This window comes from Echinops telfairi, unplaced genomic scaffold, assembly GCF_000313985.2.
Source record: "Echinops telfairi isolate 266 unplaced genomic scaffold, ASM31398v2 ScPeMD7_7467;HRSCAF=8505_1, whole genome shotgun sequence".
Taxonomy (NCBI): Eukaryota; Metazoa; Chordata; class Mammalia; order Afrosoricida; family Tenrecidae; genus Echinops; species Echinops telfairi.
In genome coordinates, this window is record NW_022111368.1 from 13,990,975 (window position 1) to 14,014,046 (window position 23,072).

The following is a 23,072-nucleotide window of genomic DNA, read 5'->3' on the forward strand; positions in this document are numbered from 1 at the left end:
GGGATAGATCCATGCGGCTTCTCCTTGGGGATGTGTAAGCATCTCAGCACTGGCAGGGGTCTCCACACGGCTGCTCCAGCACCCAGGGCTGCATCGGGGTAGGTCCATGTGGTTTCTTCTCAGGGATGTCTCACAGGAAGTGAGCTTTGCCAATTGAAGCAGGGAACTGGCTAAGGCAGCTGCACCCTGGTCCGACCACAAATCAAGAGACCCGGAAACTACGAAGGTGAGGCTCACTGAACCATTTATCCCTCCGCCCTTCAATTAACCCCACATGTGTTTATCAGCCAGGTTAGCACAGTAAACTAACTACCTCAATGGTCTGAGGGTTTTTTGAGAGAGTTATGCAAGTTGTCAATGATGTTGTTTGCATTTTTCTTTTTTGAACTTTTTACTGTGGATTAGGTGGAGGTAACATCTCAGAGCATCGGTTTTGAATTCAGCGACTTAAACACTGCATCAGAGACATTCGTTGCATTGACCACATTGTCAACCTTCTCATCCCTCACTGCTCTGATACCCCCTTCTCCTTGCCACCTGATCCGTGCTGTAGAGTAAATGTTGACTGATTGTTATCAGATAGATTTTCTGTAAAGGCCACAGCACTTACTGATGATAGTCTTTATTTTATGAGCCAGTCTGCCGTGTAGCTGAAGGGCCTCTGGGAGTAGTTTCGGTCCACAGACCTAACCTTACTTTATGTGAGCTGCAGCCCCTGCCCTTGTGCCTTTCTTCACCTCCTCTCCTTTTCTCCCCTCCCTGGCTTGACTGGCCGCCCAGGCGCTCCTGCCTTCGGCCCAGGGTGCCCTCCTCCCAGATAACCAGAGGGTTCCTTCCCTCACCCCTACCGGACTGTGCTCAAATGACACCTTCTCAGTGAGGTCTGCTCGGACCACCTTATTTTAAACTTACAGTCCGTCTCGCCCCACCTCATGCACCCCACTCCCAACCCCCTGTAAACCAACACCAGTGCCGTCGCGTTGGAGCTGACTCATGACCCGGTGTGTACAGATTAAAATTGCAAGCCATAGAGTTGTCAACGTTTGACCGGTGCTTAGCCGATCTCACTACCCAGGGTCTCTCCCAAGACACTCTACCTGGCTTTAATGTTTCCACTTCCTTAATAGTTATTACTGCCTCACAAACCACATGATGGACTTACTTATTATGTTGATTGCGTCCCTATCTTCTTGGACTAAAATGTAAGTTTCGCGAATGGAAGATCTGGCCTGTGGTTGGTACTCAATAAACATAAGTATGTATTAAAGGACAGCAGATAAAAACCATTAATGGGGCATAGATAGACTCACGTCCTAGAAATAAGAAATTCTAACTTAGCGTCATGATTAAATTGTGTCCCTGACAAAATACGTGTCAACTTGACGAGGCCTTGATTCTCAGTATACTAGTTTGTGATCTGATGTAATTATTCTATGTATTATACACCCTAACCTTTCTGATGTTAGTAAGGCAAGGTCAAAGGCAGTTAGGTTAATGAGGCAGCATACAATGGACAGGATTAGGGTGTAGGGTGAGTCTATCTCCTTTGAGATAGTAAAGAGACTAAACAAGTGAGCAGAGAGGTCAGAGGAACCTTATTCCCACTAAGAAAGAAGAGTCGAGTGGACCACATCCTTTGGACCCAGAGTCCCTGTGCTGAGGGCCTCCTAACCTCCTGGGAAGGTCGATGCCCAAACACACTGATATCTCCAAGGGCTGCTGGGCCAACAGGTGTTGGCAGGACACACGGACCGTCTCCAGACCTGATACAGAGAAATCCTTCGAGATCTATGCACTGATTTGGCCTTGTACCTCCCAACCTGTGGAAGAATACATCTCCTTTGTGTAAAAGCCACTCACTTGTGATATTTCCTTTGTAGGAGCCCTAGATAACTTAGACGTGTGGAGAAAGATGCCATGTCTAAGGGAAGTACTGTGTGAGACACGTGTGTGAACGACCAAATCCCCAATTCAAATGCTGGTCCGTGGCTGTGGGTCCTTATGGGCAGCCCCAGCCAAGCTATTTCAATGGCATGAAGATGTGCTTTGTGATGCCTTTCTCTGTGGATGTCAAGGGCACGGTTCTCTTTGGCACCTTTTCCTGTCTCAGGCTGGGAGCAAGAAAACCATGATGCAGAGCCCCTCCACCTTTGGCACATTCATGGCCATTGGGATGGGCATCTGATGCCAACCCACCATGCTACCCCTACCCCTTCCATCACTCTCAGCCCTTGTGCTACACTAGGACCAAATCTTTGAGTGAAAAAAGAAGTGCAAAGGGCCATTGTAGGGAGAGGGAGAAGTCTTTGTTTTAGGTATTTTGGGGTTTGGTCACTCACCTCTAGATGAGCTTAAAAAAGAAATAAAAAATAAACCCCAGGGACTTTCCAAATGAGAAAGGACGCAAGAGGCCTCTTGGCATCAGTATTGTCCCTCTCAGTCCTGCTGTCACGCTTCTTTTTTTATTGGGACATAATTCACATACCATAAACATCACCCTTGTAAAGTATGTTCCTGTGGCTTTTGTATACCCATAGTTTTATGTTCCCATCGCCGCTATATACCGCAGAGCATTTCATCACCCCAAAAGACACCCAGACCCCTAGCCAGTCACTCATTCCCTCCTGTTCCCAGAGCCTGGCAACCATTTAGCTCCTTTTGGGTGCAGTGGGTCTGCAAACTCCGGAAATTTGACTTCAGTGGCAGGGTGCAGCAGGTGGGCTTTTGTACCCAGTGCTGCCACATTTGACAACTGACTGATCTGGAACACATCGACCTGTTTGTCCAGGCAATGAGCCGGGATTAAATAGACATACATGGCAACTTGGTCATGAACATCCAACCCCAAAGACTCAACCTGCTGCGGCTGAGTCGATTTCCACTCAGAGTAGCCTTGTGGCACGGGTTTGGTTTTGACTGTCTTTCTAGGGCAGAGTAGGATGGCCCTACAGGGTTTTCAAAGCTATGGTCGTTCCCAAAGCAGACTGCCACATCTTTCTTCAAGGAGAAACTGGTGGGTTTGAACCATCACCTTTCAATGGGCAGCCAAGTGCTCAATTACGGTTGGACTTTGACATATAGCTATGTACATCTAGGAACCCTGGTGGTGCCGTGGCTATGCATTGGACTACTAAGCAGAAAGGTTTTCAGTTCGAATCCACCAGCCACTCTGAGGGAGAAAGGAAGAGCTTTCTACTCCCGGCAACAGTCTCATCTCAGAAACCCACAGGGCCGTTCTCTCCTGTGGACTCAATGGCAGTGCGTTTGGTTTGGGTTCTATGTACATCTCAAGTCCCAAACCCAAACTCACTGGCACGGAGTCCATTCTGACTCCTAGCGACCCTATAGGACAGGGTGGCTGCCCCTGTGGGTTTCTGAGACTGTAACTCCTTACAGGAGTAGAAAGCCCGTCTTTCTCCCCCAAATGGCTGGTGGTTTCTAACTGAGGACTTTGTGATTAGCACCCCAATGCATAACCACTATGCCATCGGGGCTCATGTAGGACCCGTCTAAAGGTCCCATTCTGACGACGTTCCCATTTCCATCTCCATCCTTCTCCCACTCTGAGGGGCACGGGGAGGGGGGAGGAGCCAGAACTTGGCTCCAAGAGATCATCTGAGGTGGCAGTAAAAGCCCAGCTGGGGTTTCTGAGCAGCACACATGGTTTGTACTTGACCGATAACCCAAAGGTCTGTGCTTTGACCTGGCCCAATGGCAGGCTGCTCCTATGAAGCATATGGTCCAGAGAATCCCTGAAGCAGTTCTGCTTGTCACACATGGTGTCCCCGCGGGTTGGAGCCCCACAGCAGAATTTCTTTTGCTGCTGTGTTTGAGAAAACTTGAAACATATGTGTGGAAGAATGTGCTAGGTTAGATGGGCCCCTGAGGCCAGAGTAGCCCTAGCTAAGGGCCAGGTCATTCTGGGTGTTCCTGCGTCAACCCAGCTCAGAGCGGAAGCTGGAAGCAGGCCTGGGTGAGCTGGGAGGCCTGCCTCTCCAGGCCCCACCCCTCTGGAAAACAGCTCAGCAGTGGGGAGTTCATGATTGATCACTGGACTATGTATGGTTCCTAATGGCTAGAGACCAACTCTGCAGGTTCAAGCAGAAATCACCATTGTTATGAGGTATCCAGACGCCCTGGTGGTGTAGTGGTTATGCGTTAGACCCCTAATTCAAGGCCAGCAGCTGAAACCACCCAAACCCTGTTTTATAAGGGGAAAAGAATCTCACTCAAGACCCTAGCAACCGACCGTGGCTGGTTTTGTTACATGAAAGTCATTTCTGCTTGTCTTTAAACAGATTTGCCGGGCCTCTGGCAAGGGCTATTGTAAACACTTCCCATCATTCCTAAGTATTTTTAGCCCTGGCTTTTGCAGTGCTGGGGGAGAATCAAGGTCTTTGCTCTGTCATTTGTAAAGAAAACCACCTGCCGTGCAGCAGGGCCAAGCTGCTCCCAGGGTTCATGACTGAACATTGTCAAACCTGCAGAACTGGATGGGCCTGGCCGGTTGCAGTGCCCAGCAGCGGCGGCAGGGCAGCAGCGGGTGAGAAGCAGCAGCTGAGAACAAGCTGTGCCTGGACGCGACTGGGCGGGCTCTTTGGGAGGACCCCATTCACAACGCTTCACTGCGTTTATTGAGCTGGCAAGAAGGAAGCAGAAGGTGGTGTGAAGGCAGACACAAAAGCAGGGAGGGGTGGGTCCCAGCCAAGGGCTTCTCCGACCACCCCGAGTGGCTGTCACGCTCCCGCGCGGATTCTTTCTAGCTCATTGGTTTTGTTGTATGGTGGTGAAGACACACAAGCGGGGCAGCCACTGTCGTAACACTTCCAACATGCTCCATTCTAGGGCGCTGGTGGCGTGATGTGAGCCAGGGACCACTCTCACTCTCCGTCTCCAGGCACCACTTTCTGGATGGTAAGGATAGGGGTGATCAGAAGGCAGATCTGGCTGTTTGGATTGTAGCTCAGGCATCACTCCCTGGGTGACCTTCAGCAAGGGACTCCCTCTCAAGAGATGCTGCAACCCTTCCCGCAGGGCCCTGGTGACCTCCTTTGTCACTGGTGCTTGGAGCAGGCTAGCAGCTTCATCGTGGTCACACCTTCCTCCCATGTCTACTTTTCGCTTTACATTCCGGAGACGGGGACCGGCGATCCCTTATCGTTGGCCCCCTCCTTCTGGACACATGTTAGGCTCCCGTAACTGTTGAGCACACAGCCCTAGCGGGCATGGAGCGGAACTGGCCCATCGTGTTCCCAAACCTCCAGGCAGTCTCTAGAGAAGCAGCCCGCTACATCTTGCTCCCCCGGAACAGCTGGGGAGCGCCACTGCCAACCTTTTGGCAAGCAGTGGAGCGCATCACCACTGTGCCACCAGGGCTCCTGTCCACAGAGAAGACATTTCACGAAGACTTGTTGATGGGAAGGGAATTTTAGCTAAGGGGGGTGGGGCAGAGGAAAGGGGGGGGGCAAGCAGATAGTAACTTGTGGAGCTTAGCTCTCACATTTTCTGGGAAAAGCATTTTCTGGCTATTCGGAGACACTTGGCAATGGAAGAACTCTTGCAAAACCGCTGCTTCTCTGAGGTAAGGGTACGTGATCCAAACCATATGGATATCAAATTTCCCTTTGAGCGTTTGGCACTGCCTTCAGAAATGGAAGTGGGCGGAGGGGTGTGGAGAAGAAGAGTCTGTTGGGCAGAAGGAATTCTTCTTTTCACTGACTCCCTCCCGATTGGGGGCAGGGGCGAGGCTTGCTATGACTGCATCCACGGCATGGCTGGATTGTGTCACTGCTAATGAGAAGCAGGTACTGAAAGTATGCTGCGCCGGCTCCGTCATGATCCCTCCCCAAATTGTTTCCTTTCTCCTCCTCTGGGCTTCTGGGCTTGATGACCTCAACCGATAGCCCTGCCTGATAAAGATGTACACGTTCTGTTTAAGTTCTGCCCTACTGTTTTGCACTAAGCGGATTTGAAAAGAGAATGGATGGTAGAGCCCCTCACCCTTCTCACCGCAGGAGGCTTCAAACCCAACCCAACCCCCCCGCCCCCCCAACACCAAGTCAATCCTGACTCGAGGCAACACCACAGAGTGGCGCTGCTCCTTTTGGGTTTCTGAGACTTCAGATCTTTAGGGACGCAGACAGCCTCATCTTTCTCCCCGAGGAGAGGCTGGTGGGTTCGAACCTCTGACTTCATGGTTAGCAGTCCTACAAACCCAAAACCAAACTCACTGCCACCAACTCGATGCCGACTCATAGAGACCCTATAGGACAGGGTAGAACTGCCATGGGAGTCGAACCCCATCTTTCTCCTGTGGAGAAGCTGCTGACTTTGCAGATCACAGCCCCAACACCAGGGCTCCCTAGCAGCCCTGAGGAAATGCCGTATGCCCCACAACCAGCCTGCCACTTGCTGGCAAGCTTGCCCTTCCTCAGCTTCCAAAGCATTGGGTTCTGGGCTTTTCTGAAAGCCCCACCCCTAGCTCAAAAAGCATTCCTAATTGTGCCTATCAGATTTTCTAACAGGCTCCTACAAAATTTCAGATGGGAAAGGAAGATGCAGACATCGTATAATTCTGTTCTTCCACCTCTCTTTGAAGCCTCCTCATATGTTGTGTTCAGTTTCAAAGGAAACACGGGGATGCAATGAGATTATTTTCAGCTAAAGGAGGTGGAACCAGCTAGGGGTCTGCAAAGGTCACCCTCCTGAAAGAAAAACTGCCATTTAAGGACTCGGGGACCTGCCGGTGCCTGCAAGGAGGACCAGTATTAATTCAAAAGAGACCTCAGCTAGTGTGGATGCTATCAAAGGGCCCCTGACATCCTCAGCTGCCCGCCCATTGTGTGGCCAGAAGAAGGCCCGCAGTTGAAATTTTAGCTCATCCAAGGAAGTAGGTCACCAGAGGCTCTCTCCATAGGGCTGAGCACTTGAGCTGTGCCCCCCGTGGGGCTGCTAACCCACAGGGCACACAGGCTTTGGGACAGTCTTTTGCTGGGCTGTTGCTACCACAAAAACACACTTCTCTACTTGGGGCTGAAAGCCAACTGGGGAGCTACAGATCCAACAAGGCGTAGAAGCAGATGGGGTCACCATGACAAATGATGCTCCCATGCCTGAGCCTCATGTTGAGCCACTGTGTCCACCCATCTCGGCAAGGACCCGCCACTATTTTGCTGCCCCTCCACTTTACTGAGCATGATGTCTTTATCCAGGGACTGGTCTCTCCTGAAAACATGTCCAAGGTACGTAAGACAGATTCTTGCCATCCTTGCCTCTAAGGAGCACTCTGGCCATACTTTCAAGATAGATTTGTTTGTTCTTTCAGCAGTCCATGGTATGTGGATTACAAGCCAATAAAACTGTTTCAATTTTTATTACATTAAATTAAATAATTTCCCTAATCTCAATAACTTAGAAAAGTAGTGTTGTGAGTGGGTACTCTAAGTGTGTCAGTCCAGGTCGACTAGAGAAAGAAATTCATAGACACTCATATGTATATAAGAAAGAGTTTTATGTACAAGAGCCATTGTACATTAAGAAAACATCCCAGCCCAGTCCAGATCAAGTCCATAAGTCCGATATTAGTCCATATGTCCAATACCAATCTATAAATTCCTCTTCAGACTCACAAAACAAATGTAATGACCCCAAATGCAGGAAGATTACAGGCCAGTGGCCGCAAGGTCTTGTGGATCCAGTGGCGGTATAAGCATCTCAGTGCTGGCAGGAGTCTCCACCTGGCTCCTCCCGCTCCAGCACTCTGGCTGCGTCAGTATAGCTCCATCAGGCTTGTCATCAGTAATGTCTCACAGGGAGTGAGCAAGTGTCCTGCCTCCAGCAAGCTATTTATCTCCTTAGCACCTCCAAATGAGGTCATCAAGCTGCAACTGATTGACTGGATTAATTCTACCCCTTCACTCTTAAGTTTCAAGTTGACAACAGATTATGTAACTACCATAGTACTGTAAGGCTAACAACCAAAGAACTGTACATTAAAACAATGGACTGGGATTGGTGCATTTGTTTCTCACAGGGGAGAGGGCTAGCAATTCTGAAATTGCTTTTAAACAGTTGCCCTTGAGTGACCCCTTCCATGTAGACCTGTGAGTAGTGTTCAGTGTAGCTAATTTTTTTGCAAGCAGATCTTCAGGCATTTTTGCCAAGGTCCCTCAGGGCGGGCTCAAATCTATAACCTTCCAGATACTGACTAAGCGTGTTAAGCATTGTCACCACCCAAGAATTCTATAAGTATACAAAGGTTGAACAAGTGAGTCAATATACAGTAAATGATAAGAGCCAGGTTTCTTATCGTGGGCCAAAGATGTTTCAAATGATGACTGCAATGACATCACAGTCATCAATATGAACTCCTGATATTGTGAATGAATGAATGAGTGAATGAATGAATGAACATTGTTAGAAGCGATCCAGTTGTTCTGACTTGTAGTCATCCTATGTACAGCAGAACAAAACACTGCCTGGGCTTGCACCATCAAATTGTTAGTATGTTTGAGCCCGTTGTTAACGCTACTGTGCCAACCTATCTCACGGAGGATCTTCCTCTTTGTCTCCGACCGTCTACTGTATCAAGCATGATGTCCTTCTCCAGAGACTTGTCTCTCCTGAGAACATGTTTAAGTATATGAGATGAAGTCCCAGCATCCTCATTAAGAAATAAATGTAGATGTGTGCCTATGCGTGGACTTGCGTACTTTCTGTTAAAACAAGAATCATATTAAGCCAATAATCGAAATCATTAAAGTTTATTTCATATGTAATTTGCAAACCAGGGCAACATTTCTGATTAGAGGGTCAAAAATGTTCTAAAAAGAAAGATCTTTACAGAATTTTGTATTTCATCTTTTCACTACATTGCCATGAAGACAGGGCTAGAATAATGTTTAAATAATGCTTGGATGTCCAATATGTTCCCAAAGAACAATGCAGATAATTATTGATGTACCCCGGAATACAGCTCTAGTCTGATCCTAGAACTTTATATTGTTGAAACTGCGTGTAGATTATTCTTTGTAAAAGCACAAAGCGTAGAGACAGACTACTGCTTGACTTTTAAGAAACCAGTTTTCTCATTGAGCCTTAAAGAGAACATCTCAGGGTGATAACTTGAGTGGGTCACCTCAACCTCCATGAAATCCAGAAGTCTTAAAAAAAAATTCCTTAGTTCCTAGGAGGCAAAAGTCATTTACAGAGGTCTAAATACAGGTGTGTACATATGTAAACATATTCAATATATCGATGGGGAAATAGATCTATGTACATATGGGTTTAGTATTAAGGTAGCAGACGGACATTGGGCCTCTACTCAAGTACTCCCTCAATGCAAGAACACTTTGTTCTAATAACCTGGCATTCTGTGATCCTCACCTTCCTGACACAATTGCTGAAGAAAAAATGCATGCATAAGCAAATGTGTGAAGAAAGCTGATGGTGCCCGGCTATCAAAAGATAGAGCATCTGGGGTCTTAAAAAGTTTGATGATAAACAAGCAGCCATCTAGCTGAGAAGTAACAAAGCCCACATGGAAGAAGCACACCAGCCTATGTGATCACGAAGTGTCGATAGGATCAGGTACCAGGCACCAAAGACCCAGAACAAAAAAATATATCATTTTGAATGAGGGGCAGTGCGGGGGGAGATCCAAAGCCCATTTGTAGACAATTGGACATCCCCTTACAGAAAGGTCATGGGGAGGAGATGAGCCTGTCAAGGTACAGTATAACAACGATGAAACATACAACTTCCCTCTAGTTCTTTAATGTTTCCTCCCCTGACCCCCACCCCCCCAGCACTATCATGACCTCAATTCTACCTTACAAATCTGACTAGACCAGAGCATGTATACAGGTACAGATAAGAGCTCGAAACACAGGGAATCCAGGACAGATAAACCCCTCAGGGCCAATATATTGATAGTAGCCATACCAGGAGGGTAAGGGAGAGGTGGGGGGGAGAAAGGGGGAATTAATCACTATGATCTACATATAACCCCCTCCCAGGGGGGATGGACAACAGAAAAGTGAGTAAAGGGAGACAGTGTTCTGTGTAAGATATGACAAATAATAATAATTGATAAATTATCAAGGGTTCATGAGGGACGGAGGGTGGGGAAGGGAGGGGAAAATGAGAAGATGATACCAAGGGCCCAAGTAGAAAGAAAATGTTTTGAAAATGATGATGACGACAAATGTAAAAATGTGCTTGACACAATGGATGGGTGTATGGATTGTGCTGAGTTGTATTAGGCCCCAGCAAAATGATGTTTTTTTAATTCCGTAGTTCCAATGCCTTTCTTCCTTGAATAGGTCTCCTGGCCTTGTCTGTTGCTCACTCATTTGGTTTGCTCTGTCTTGATTCCATAGGAGCACTGATGACATCGCAGTTATGTGTTGGACTGCAACCCACATGGTCGGTAGTTCAAAACCACCAGCCCCTATGAGGGAGAAAAACAGGACTTTCTACTCCCGCAGACAGTTACAGTCTCAGGAATCCACAGGTGGGTCACTGTGAGTCGACATTGACTGAATAGCAGTGAGTTGTTTTTTAAATCTTGATTCCATAAGAATTCAAGATCACATTCGTTCAGAATTTCAAACTCTCATTAAATCCAGACTTTCTGGAGGAGCCATGAAGGCTGGATGTGTACCCCCAACTGTTGCCCTGAGATAACCTTTAAGCCAGAAATATCCCCAGAAGTCTTCTGAAAACCATATAACCATCCAGCATAACTGTAAAAGGTCATCTGCTTTGAGACTGTGTAACTCCAGCAACTGTTAAGCTTCCATAGAACAAGTAGGGAGCTGATGCTAATGGAGGTGGAACAACTTGAGAAATGAGGGTGATGATGGTTGCCTACTTCTAAAAATGTAACTGATGTCACTGGATTGTAATGTAGAAATGGCTGCAGTGGGGTCAATTCTGCTATGCATCTTCTCAGCAAAAACAAACAGAGAACATTTTCATGCCCCTGTACATATATTTTCTAGTTCTCTCCCCTGTGCATGTCTAAAAGCAGTGATATCCTCGTGGTATTGAGCATACCTCCTACTCCGATCTTGATTTCTAAGTATCACTTTGCCATAAAGAAATCCGTGCTTCTTGGAGAAGCAGTTGATTCCCAGAGATAAGTCAGGAAAATTCGATGACTGATCCAAGCATCTTATGGAAGTAAATCGTAAAGAAGTGGTCCAGAGCCCACCTGAGGCCTGCCAAAGGGACCGGCAATGCTCTGAAAGAATGCCTAATGGCCAAGGCTGGACCAAAGTGAGTGATGATAGCTCACGTTACTGACGCCGATTCTGATGCACAGAGGGCAGTGTCGCCTTGTTGCAGAAAGTCTCCACAGGAGCCGTGAGCTACGTCTTTGTCCTGGGTGTTTGAACCATCAACCTTTGGGGTAGTCTCATCAGCCTAGCTTCTAAGGAGCACTCTGACTGCACTTTCTCCAAGAGAGCTTTGTTTCTTCTTCTGGCCATCCAGACCTTGTTAACTACGGATTAGTAAATTAGGCAGAAGTCCACCATCCCTATCAGGGATTGGGACTACAAAGAGGCTTTGATTCTGTAAGAAGAAATGGAGCGCCTGGGAAAGAGACAGGTGCCTGTCAAACCAGAAAGCAGAATGTTTGCTGTGGTGGGGAAGTGAAAGTGTACACTACAGGTTAGTAAAGAAGCACAAGTAAGCTCATGCTTACTTTGCTTATTGGGTAATCCCACACTTTCCAGCAGGGACGGTGCGTGACAGATGCTTCCAGGGAACGAGGGTGCCTTTCTTATTTCCACTTTAGACACATTCACCAAGCAGGGTGCTATCTAAGAAGGAGTATTTGGTAAATATTTTTTGGTCTCAGTTGCAAAAAGTTGGATAACATGCTAGGTTTCTGAGGGCGTGGGGAAATTTACCTTCTCATAGCTCACGTGTGGGTGTGCAAATTAATACAAGCAGAGACAATTTGCCAACATGCATCACAATTTGAAACACGTACATCCTTGTCCTTAAGAATTCTACTCTTCAGTAATTATCCTACAGATACTCTGGTACACGTGCACAATTATGTATTTACAAGCACAGTCATTACGATTGTGCTAGTCTGACATGTTAGTCAATGGCAGCTTAGTTAGATGAATTACGTGTATATGCACATCGTGGAATAGTCTGGGGAGGTATTAAAAAAAGGAAGAGGCAGAACTTGGTGTAAAATCTACTACTATAGAGTCCTTTCTGACTCATAGCGGCGACCCTGTACGACGGAGTAGAACTGAACTCTTGGGTTTCCAAGACCATAAGTATCTGTGAGAACAGAAAGCCTCATCTTTTCCCCTTGGAACAGCTGGTGGGTTCGATCTGGTGACCTGGCAGTTAGCAGCCCAGTGTGTAACACTGTTACCAAGGCTCCTCAAATGATGTAGAGAGACGAACAATTCTGCAAGATGTCATGTTAAGAGGGAAAAACCCCAACAAACTAGCATTCCGAATGGCGAGGAGAGTGTGATACCACTTATACGAAAAGAAAAATGCACCCTAGAATCACAGCTGTTCGTGGGTGGAGAGTCTTTCTCATAGGAGGGGCTGCCTTAGCCTGCATTAGGTGGCGAGTGGAACATTTACTGTGCCCCTTGGTACCTTTAGAACTTTGTTCAGGGGTATGTCTATGTGTCCTGAAAAAAATTAGATATTAGTGATATGTACCATTTTTGCCTCTAATAAAGTTAGAGGGAAGAGAAAAATATGACTAAATTTTAACCCACTGGGCTTTCTGCTCCTGTAAACAGTCATAAGCTCAGACACCCACAGGTGTCGCTGTGAGTCAGCAGTGATGGGTGGCTTTTTGACGGCAGTGAGCTTGGTCTCTTGGTTTTACTGAGGAGCCGGAGGGAGCCTTGGCGGCCCTGTGCATTACACACGAGGAAGCAGGCAGGGGCACTGCATGGGAGGGTCCCCAAGCAACAGCACCTCCGGGGAGCGAGGGGAGGCTGTAAGGAAGAGCAGGACCTTGGAGGACAAGTAGATTGTGCTAGGTCAGAGAGCAGCAGGTCCCTGGGAGTGCGTCCGAGAGTGCTAGTGGGATGCCGGCCAGAGAAGACAGTGACATTTGCCCCCAGGAAACCCCGAGGAGATTGCTCAACAGACAAACGTTTTTATTTTAAATAATTTTATTGGGGGCTCATATAATTCTTATCATAATTCATCCATTGTGTCAAGCACATTTGTCCATTTGCTGCCATCATCATTCTCAAAACATTTGCTTTCTACTCGTGCTCTTGGTATCAGCTCCTCATTTCCCCCCTCCCTCCCTGCTCCACCTTCCCTCATGAACCCTTGATAATTTATAAATTATTATTTTGTCACAGACAAGCATTTGTGTGAGAATGCTCACTGATTCAACGATTCCATGTCAACAGCCTCTCAGAAACAGAAGGAGTAAGTTGGTCTATGTTCTGGAAGGAATGTTTATCCCGTGTCAATTCACACGGCACCACCTGTTTGCTCATGACACAGTTGCCGAAGCAGGGTGGGGCGAGGCAAGCGCCAGAGCAGCATCATAAATGATAGAATTCCGCCCACATGACTCAGAACACATGAGTCAATTCTAGAATGTTGCTGTTCTTTCTCCCAGCTATTCTGGCCTGTCAGCGTCTCCCAGGTTCTGGTCACACTTCCACTGCCAGCTCACTGCCACCACTCCCCTCGGGCTGTCCTCCCACCTCCCACCTCGCTAAGCTTGGTTCTCTGTGTCAGTTGGATCCTCCTCCCCAGCCATGCATGCCCCTCCGCCAAGCCAAATCCTATGCACCCCCAAACATCCAACCCGACTCTTTCTTACTTCTCCTTCTCTGTTGTCATGTGCAACCAAGTCCATTCTGATTCAGGGCGACCTCGCCTGACAGAGTAGAACTGCCCCATCACGTTTCCAGGGCTGTGCTCTATATGGGAGCAGAGGGCCGGCCTTTCCTCCGCCGGGGCCATTGGTAGGTTCAAGTTGTCTGCTTTGTGGCTAGCAACCCAGTGCTTAACCATTGTGTCACCAGGCCTCCTTTTTGCTTTCTCTGAATCTCCAATTCACACCCAATGATATTTGTTCATTTGACTATTAATTATTTTCTTGTCTCATTACACAATGTAGTTCTCCTTTCCTAACAAGTTCTGAACTCTTTGAGGACCGGGTTAAGTATCAGCCTCTGTTGTATCTTCTTCAGCACCTGCTGGGTTCTCACTGAGTTCTTGTGAAATGAAATGAATGATGATTTATTATCCTCTTTCTGGTCATGACCATTCCAAAGACGGAGTCGGCTGTTCTTACTGAGACTTTTAAGCATGAGTCTTAGGTAATTCCTCAAGAGACTGAGAGAGAAAGACTTGTTTGCTTCTTATTTGGGACGTGTCCCTTGTTAGAATCCTTACAGACAAGGCCGCCAAAGAAAATGGTTTGGCACTGGTTTTCCCGTTGAGTGGAGTGGAGGGACACTAGACTTTACAGATGAGGGACACTAGACTTTACAGATGCATTCACAGGCAAAGAAGACCACTCACCGTCACAGGTGCTGTCTTGACTGATGGGCCAAGCTCTGTTGGCACCACCCTGGGACCAGTGCCTCTCTCTTCCCTTCCCCACCCGCTCCAAGCTGGGCTCTGTGATCCTGGTTTTGCCTGTGCCATTGCCTCCCTATGTGTGAGCCTCTCCTTCCTCTGGGGAACGGAGTTTGGCAAGCCTCGGTTAGTGACTTCCCAGGACTTTTGTTTCAACACACCGGAAGCCAGCACACCGCATCGCACAGTCGCTCCGTGCCCCAAACTTAGGGAACGAAGTTCCTTTTCCAGCCACGTGGGGAACTCTCAAAAGACAAACCCGGCACTCAGTCACAAATGTGTCTCGCTGTGGAATCGGGCTTGGTACACGGTCCCCTTTGCAATCTGGTTTCCCATCACCAGTGGCTTTCCTGCCAGGGGAATCCTCCACCCACACCCAAGTTAAAATGCAAATGTCTTCATCACCCCGCCCCACCCCTCCCCCTACACCAGCTCTTCTCACTGAGGAGGAAGTGAGCGCATCCCTCCCACGAGGTAATGAGGCCATCACTACCTGGTTCCCAGATCCACAAACTCCTTCCAGTTCTAACAGTTTCCTGTGAAATGGCACCTCCGCCTTTCTCTGACAGAAAGCTCAGTACAAGAGGCATCTATTTGATATCACTTTGCATTGTATACAGCTTTGGGTCGAAGGAGCTCCTATAATCCTCTTCTTACACTAGAGCACCGATTCTCAAACCTGGCTGCACCTTCTAATCACGTGGCAAGCTTTAAAAATCCCCGGTGCCTTTCCTTAACCCTAGACCAGTAAAACCAGGATTGCTAGATAATGAACTCAGAAATCAGTGTCTTGTCTCATTCTTTTTTACGTTCCCTGAGTGGTTCGAATCGGTGCCTGGGACTAAGAACCAGTCACTTGGAGTAACTCTGCTAGTCACGCTACTGTCAGTTGCAGGAAACAGCTAGTTCAGCGCCTCAAACAGAACGAGACGGATGACCTCATTTATAACAAGACATCCTGTCACTCGTCTGTCAGTTTGTCACACTGTGGTGATGTGGGTGTTGCTGTCATGCTACCAGTACTTAAACCACAATCAGTGTCACCCACAGTGGACGGGTTTCAGTGGAGCATCCCGACGAGGGCAGATTAGGAAGAAGGAGTGGGAGGTCTCGAGGGCAGATTAGGAAGAAGGAGTGGGAGGTCTACTTCTAAGGGATGAGCGGCTGAAAACTGTATGACCAGCAGCGGAACCTTGTCTGCTATAGTGCCCGACGATGCGTCCCTCGGGTGGGAAGGCACTCCATCATAACTGGGAAGACCAAGTTTCCTCTGACCCAAACCACGATATACATCCACCCTCACCTCCGATGAATGTGGAAGTTGAACAAGGACTCAGGAAGGCCACAGAAGAAGTGATCCATTTGAATCATGATGTTAGAGAAGACTGGTGAAAGATACCGAAGAACAAACAAATCCATCTTGGACAAAGTATAGCCCCAATCCTCCTGAGAGTATGTGGGTGTGTTTTCAGGAAAGACCAGTCCCTGGAGCAGAAGGTCACGGTTGGTGACGCAGAGGGTCAGTGAAAACGAGGAATCCCTCCATGAGATCGATTGATCGATCGACACAGTGGCTGCAACAAAGGGCCCAGACAAAACTACAGTGCTGAGGGTGGCCCAGGCCCGGGGGTGTTTTCTTCTGTTGTGTATAGGCTTGCCATGAGTAGAACCGAGTGGAAGGCACCTAACAACAGCAACGTAACAAAAAGCCCTCGGGTTGGTCAACTCCATCACGGGACGACATCAAGAATTCCTCTCCATATGGAGAGGTCGGCAGCGCATCGGCCACCTTCTCCAGTTAATTCCCGTCAGCTTCTGACGTCACACAGCAAGATCTTCACACAGCAAGATCCAGAGGCAGGAAAGGCACCTTCTTTCCTTTGTGTCTATTTCAACTGGCAGAGGAAAAATTACCTGGAGACACTCAGGAAGCACTCACATGTCATTGACCAGATTGCTCCTCATGCTCACCCATCCACCAGCCATTGCCAGGAGAATGGGACTGTCTCACTGGTGAGGATCATTCATGGTCCAGCCCTGGACTAAGGATAGAAAGCTGCATCCCCAGGTGAGCAACAACAAAAGGCTTTGGCAGCAAAAGGCAATGAGAAAACAACCCCTCGGATAAAGCCAGCAGAGCCTGGCACTGTATCAGCCATCCCAGGTTGGCCCTCTCGTCTCTGGGAATCACATTTCTATACTTGTCACCTTACCTAGTCTCTTTCCAGTGACATCATTAGAGTCTCTGAAACCCAGCTATACTTTTTATTCCTCTGTTCTTCAGGAATTAAATCTGGTTCTTCTAGCATTCAGTGCTGTTCAACAGATTCAGCTGGAGGGTCCGGCCCATGCAGAGGTGCCTCAGAAGAAAGGCTTGGGGATCTAAAGCTGAGAAACCACTCACTAAAAGTCCTCTGCACAGAAGAAGTGCATGGTGCCCAGCTAACATTCCTAACTTCTCTGAAAGGTATCACAATAGAAGGTCCTGGAGAGAGTGGGGAAAATGTGGAACAGAATTAAAATTCATTTTTTAAAAAAGACCAGGCTTTCTGGTAAGATAGAGACGGGTGGAACCCATGCGACTGTGGCCATTAGTCACCTACCAGGTCTGGAAGGACTTAATTTTCCACCAAACAATAGACATATCTATAAAGGGAACAATAACACTAAGAAGGCAGGCAAACGGAAAACAATCATTTGATATCAAATGCACAGCACTTACCTAAGAAGAAAGTTCAGAAGGGTTAAGAAAGGAGGAAGATGGGTCTATAATCAGTAACTTGCCACCTTTATATTAGCATTTAAAGACGTCTTCGTTCTGCCGAGTGAATGAGTGCCGTAGAACTTTATGCCCTGCGTCAACCCTTCCCTGTTTCCTTCAGCAGGATTCAGTCTCTTAAGTTTTAAAATCCGTATAAGTGAACAGTCCATGTTTTCAGTCTAAAACGCGTTCCTGTATATGAATATCCTCCTTATTTCAATAGTACTTTAAAAAGCTGTTAATACTGCCACCAAAGTAGAATATCTAGATAGATAGATAGATAGATAGATAGATAGATAGATAGATAGATAGATAGATAGATATAGAGATCTATCTTAAATATATGAATGGATTTTGTGCTTTCACTTAATTGTAATCCCTTACCCAAGACCAATCAGTTCTTATGATACAGCCCTGTTCAACACCTAGCCTTATGAAGGGGTCACACTAGAAAAAAGTGCGGTGTGAGAAACAGACAGTGCCCGGCTCTCATAATTGCGGAATGGGAGGAACGTGGTCACGAAATAGAGTGCATTGGAGAGATGAGTATACAAGATCAAGGGATAAACCTGACTTGAACAGGTAAAACTTTGTTAGTTGATCCCCACCTCTGATGCACACTGGGCGTGATATGGCTTTCAACATTTTTTGTATTTTTGTTGGGCGGGGGATGGGGGGACATAGTGATGGTGGGAGTGTAAAAGGAAGACAATGTCAAGGAGTCCACGAAGAAAAAGAATGTTTGGAAACTGATGGTAGCATTTGTATAATCATGCTTGATATGATTGAACAATTGGATGATATGATATATGTATTAACTCCCAGCTAATAACAAATTAAAAGAAATATCTATATAGAAAAAGAATAGCATCAGAGGGGTGGGTCTTGACAGCTTGTCTTAAAACAAGCCATCTAAGTGAGATGTCAGCTAAATCCACAAGGAAGAAGTGTACCAACCTAAGTGATCCAATGATTATAAATAATACAACCCAACATCAGAGGAGGGAATTTTATCAGTGCTTAAATACTGAGCACCCGATTGGTAGAAGGCTTTGGATGACAGTAAAAACACCAAATCCATATACAGAGTCTCCCACTGCCATTAAGCCTGCAATCGATTTTCTCAGACCATTGACCAGGGAAGTGAGAAGCCCGCCCTCAGATCAAGCGGATCAGAAAGTGAATTAATGCAGATATCACTAAATTTAACATCTTATAACTTGATTTCCCTTTTGCTCCATTTAAAATTTGTTCTAATTTTTATTATCTTCTACTTTCTTTTGGATTGAGGTTTTTCTGTGTTTTATGTTGCTATTTATATATATGTGTGTGTATAATTTTCTTCATTGGACTCTGGAATGGGTAAATTTAGAGACAGTAACTAGATTAATTGTTTTTTAGGGTTATGGTAGGGGAGACTGGGAGGAAGTTGGAAGCTAATAATTTTTTTAAATCATTTATTGGAGGCTCATACAGCTCTTATCATAATCCATTCATCCATCCATTGTGTCAAGTACATTTGTTGCCATCATCATTTTCAAAACATTTTCTTTCTACTTGAGCCTTTGGTATCAGCTCATTTTGCCCCCTTCCCTCCCTCCCCTCCCTTCCTCATGAACCCTTGATAATTTATAAATTATTATTATTTTTTCAAGTCTTACTCTGACCTATGTCTGTCTCCCTGCACCCACTTTTCTGTTGTCCATCCCGCAGGGAGGGGGTTATATGTAGATCACTGTGATCGGTTCCCCCTGGGTACTCCCACCTTCCCCTTACCTTCCTGGTATCGCTGCTCTCATTATTGGCCCTGAGGGGTTTATGTGTCCTGGATTCCCTGTGTTTACAGCTCATAATTGTATTGGGAGCTAATAATAATGAATACAAAAATGAAAAAAAAAGTTCTAAAATGGATGGTAGCGATGATCGTACAACTCCTTTTAATATATTCAAACCATTGAGTCGTATGGTACACGAATCATATATCAATAAAACTGTTTGAGAAAGAAAGATGGTGGACTGCTACCATGCCCCTAGATAACTCTTAGGGCTTGCCCGGAGGGGCGGGTGTCCTTGATAGAATGGGGGTGTCTTCGGATACACATGGCTGTCAGTCACACTCTGACCGACTTGGCTGAGAGCCCTGAAACCATCCTTAAGTTTTCAATCTGCAGTAGTGTAGCCATTACAATCATGGTCCCTCTCCCCCTTCCACAGTCCCAACTTCAATCGTGAAAAACTGATCTGCCACCAGTCGTGATTTTGTGACATTCCCTTTCTTCTCCATGCCCTCGTTGAGTAGCCACGGTCCTGTGAGTTTTCAGACACCACGATGGCCTTGTGCTGATGGTCTCTCTCATCTGGATGATGCGTCCTTTGCCTTTGTTTTGTCTTTGTCCTGCCCAAGACTTAGTAAATGTGTTTCTATAAAGTGCAAAAAGATGGAGGAGGAGGAAGGGAAGTAGGATAAGTGATGTTACATTGTGGGTATTGAAATCAGTTGAATCAGAAATTCATACACATGAAACAAAATGTGTATGAATTATTGAATGGAAAACTATTCTGCTCTGTAAACCTAAAGCCTATTCAGAAAAATACATTCTTAAAAAGAATACCCAATGGTAAATCGAGGATATGGAATGATTTCTTGAAAGCTTTCTTACAGACCCTCAAAAACAAAGACATGAGGGACCAAATGAAACAGATCTAAATGATAAGCCTGGAGCCCTGAGCTTCAGAGGAAAGGATAGAGAAAGAGATGAACTACTGACTGGGAGAAGAAGCGGAATGAAAGTGGTGAGAAATGGAACAGAATAAAGAGTGCATTGTTAGCTGGACTGCTTTGGTGTGACCATCTTGAGCTTTTGCAAGCAGCATTCCATCCAGTGACCTGGCACAACAGTAGCTAGCTTCAGGAAAGGTGGGCTCATTCTTTTTCCTCCATTGTCTCCACACCCTCCAGGTGATCAGAAGTGTGGCCATCCTGACTCTCACCCACCCAGTGACTGGTGACACCCTCCTCCCCACCCCCATGTAGTCCTTGCTCCGATTGAGGGCCGAGCCCTACCTCATGGACCAGGCACCGTGTACTACCCCAGCATCTGAAGGTGCAAGTATCCCCCAGCCTTGGACGAGCAGAGCATGTAGTACCAAGTCCCTGGCCACCCCTGGACAGCTGAGAACTCCTTCTATAGCCAAGTGCCCTGTCTTTACCCGGGGCCTTCCAAAACAAGGACCTGACTCAACAGCAATCTAAGCCAACGCAAACTACAGGAGCCCGGATCCCAGGCAACATAGACGCAGGCAGGAACCACCCATTCTCACCATATTCCATGAGCTCCTTAGCTGGCAGAGGGGGTTGCCCTGTTCTCACGTTTTTTGCCTTTGTTTGTCTTAATTTTTCTTTCCCTTACCATTTTTTTCATCCTGTTTTGCTCTGCTTCAACGTTTCCCCTCGGTTTCTTTTATCTCCTATCCCTTCACTTCTTTCTCTTTTCCTTAGTATTTTTTCTTTTGTATGCTTTTTCTCTTATCTTCTCTTCTTTCCCCAACCTCTAGTTTCACTCATTGTATATTTATTTCTTCCTTTTTCCTCTTTTACTTTTCCCTTCTCTTGCCTTTACTTCCCTTTTAGTTATCCAGTTCTGTTACCTTGCTATCATTTGCGTGTCCCCCCACCCCTTTTTTCTCATTGCATTAAGAAAAATCATTTCTGGGTGATGTTTGTTTTTATTTCTCTCTTTCTCTTTTTGTTTCTATCTTTCACCAGACAAGGGCACCATTACTCACTCCTGTAGCACACAATCATCAACAGGGAGCCCAAAGCACCAGGCGAACTTGCCCTCGACTGCTAACTCAATATTGAACAGAGAGCTGTGCACACATTTGCATTCTCTATTCCACCCTCGACAGACAGATTCTGAGTGCCAAAGGGCTTACCAACATACCATCATGAAGTAAATACAAAGAGAAGATTTATTTTGTATTTAATTGATGATTTCATTGACTATCTTGTTTCCAAATTTTCTTCTTTTAAAAAGATGTGTTTGATGTTCTTTACTTTTGAATGAATGATTACTTACAGGTGAAATATTACCAAAAGTTTGCCTCACATTTATTAAAGACCCTTTTGTATGTCAGCCGCACTTCAAAAATTATAGCTAATAAGTATCTACCAGCTACTTTGAAGTTTAACTGTTTTGCAACTTATAAATGAGTTGGATTTTTAGTGCTAAAAATTTTTATTTAAAAATATTTAAAACGATTTTTTAAAATAAAAATCTTTCTTCTTCAAGAAAATAGATAAATACAAAGAGAAGAACAACATGGTATCTCAGAGAGAACAAACAAGTCCAGTTCCCTTGAAGAAACAAGTAGACAGGCCCCAACATATGATCAATATACAGAGCCAGAAGACCTGTCCAAGGAAGAAAAGTGATTTTTTAACACTGACATTTAGATTCCTTAAACAGATTGAGGGCTAGATGAATGGAAGCAAGGCGTCTAAAGAATAAAGGTTAGAGAAATTCATGAAGTAAATACAAGAACAGACAAACACATAAAAAATTAGAAATCAGACAAAAATAGCAAACAGAAATCCATATGATTGCTACTAAGATGTCAGAACCTGGTGCATTAGAAAAGCACAGGAGTGGAACGGAATCAATAGAAAGCTGCATCCGTGAGCTTACACATAGGTCTCTCAACGAGAAGAAGTAAACAAAACAAAAATCCAAAGAAAGACTAAGAATTATGTAGGATACCAGCAGGAGAAATAACTTATAGGTGGTCAGAATTCCAGAACAGGAGTAAACAACAAAAAGCACAGGGAAACGGAAGAGTGTTCACTAACATCACGAAAGACAAGAAGATGTGCGTTCTAGAAGCTGAACGGAGGATTATGACAGAGAAGGATCCAGGAACTGGCCACAGTCAGGTTCCTAGGAATCAAGTCTACGGGCTGTGACCTGCATCCAAGGACACAGAGACAGATGTGACAAATTCCGAGTGAGACATTCCCCCGGATTCCAACGACTGTTTCAAATCTACTATTGCTATTTTCATTCCAAGGACATGCTGCCATTATCTAGGGATTTTGATTAAAATTCACAAACACAGGATTCTGCATGGAAATCAGAGTTATCGACTGCTTTATTTTGAAATTATAATTTCAAATATTCCGTTTATTATATCCTCACTCTGAAAATTAGTTTCTACATATACAATCTTTTTAAAGATTGAAAAAAAGAAGCTGAATGAAAACCCAACGAAAAAAACTCTCAAAGAAAATCGCCATGACACAGTATCATCAATGTTTCCAAAGCCAAAGACCAGGAAATTGATGAACGTTATTAGTCAACTCTCACAACTAAGCTACTTACGTTTATTCCAAATAATCTCATTTAATCTCAACTGTCTATGCAAATTGCACAAGGTTTCTTAACAAGTGAGTTCCAGGAGACAAGCAGCGGCTTCCCCTCCTGACATCATGGTTTTTATTGACACAAGAGCCATCCTAGCAGGAATTCTCTCCACCCAGTCGGGCAGGTGTGAGCACGACCAGAGGTGGAAGCTGCAGGTGTGGGCACAGGACAGCCGTGAAGAGCTGCCGCCACAACTCCGCCAAGAGCAAAGGCCAGGCCTGCCAGAGCTCCCCATTCAGCGTTGAGAGGGCAGGATCCTCTGCAGGGTCTTGGCCTTGGTTTCCTGC

At 45.9% G+C, this 23,072-nt stretch overlaps 1 pseudogene; it reads left to right on the forward strand.

The window, feature by feature from the left end:
* The first annotated feature begins 1,215 nt into the window (after window positions 1-1,215).
* On the forward strand, window positions 1,216-2,185 carry LOC115873229 (annotated as a pseudogene).
* Window positions 2,186-23,072: the final 20,887 nt, after the last annotated feature.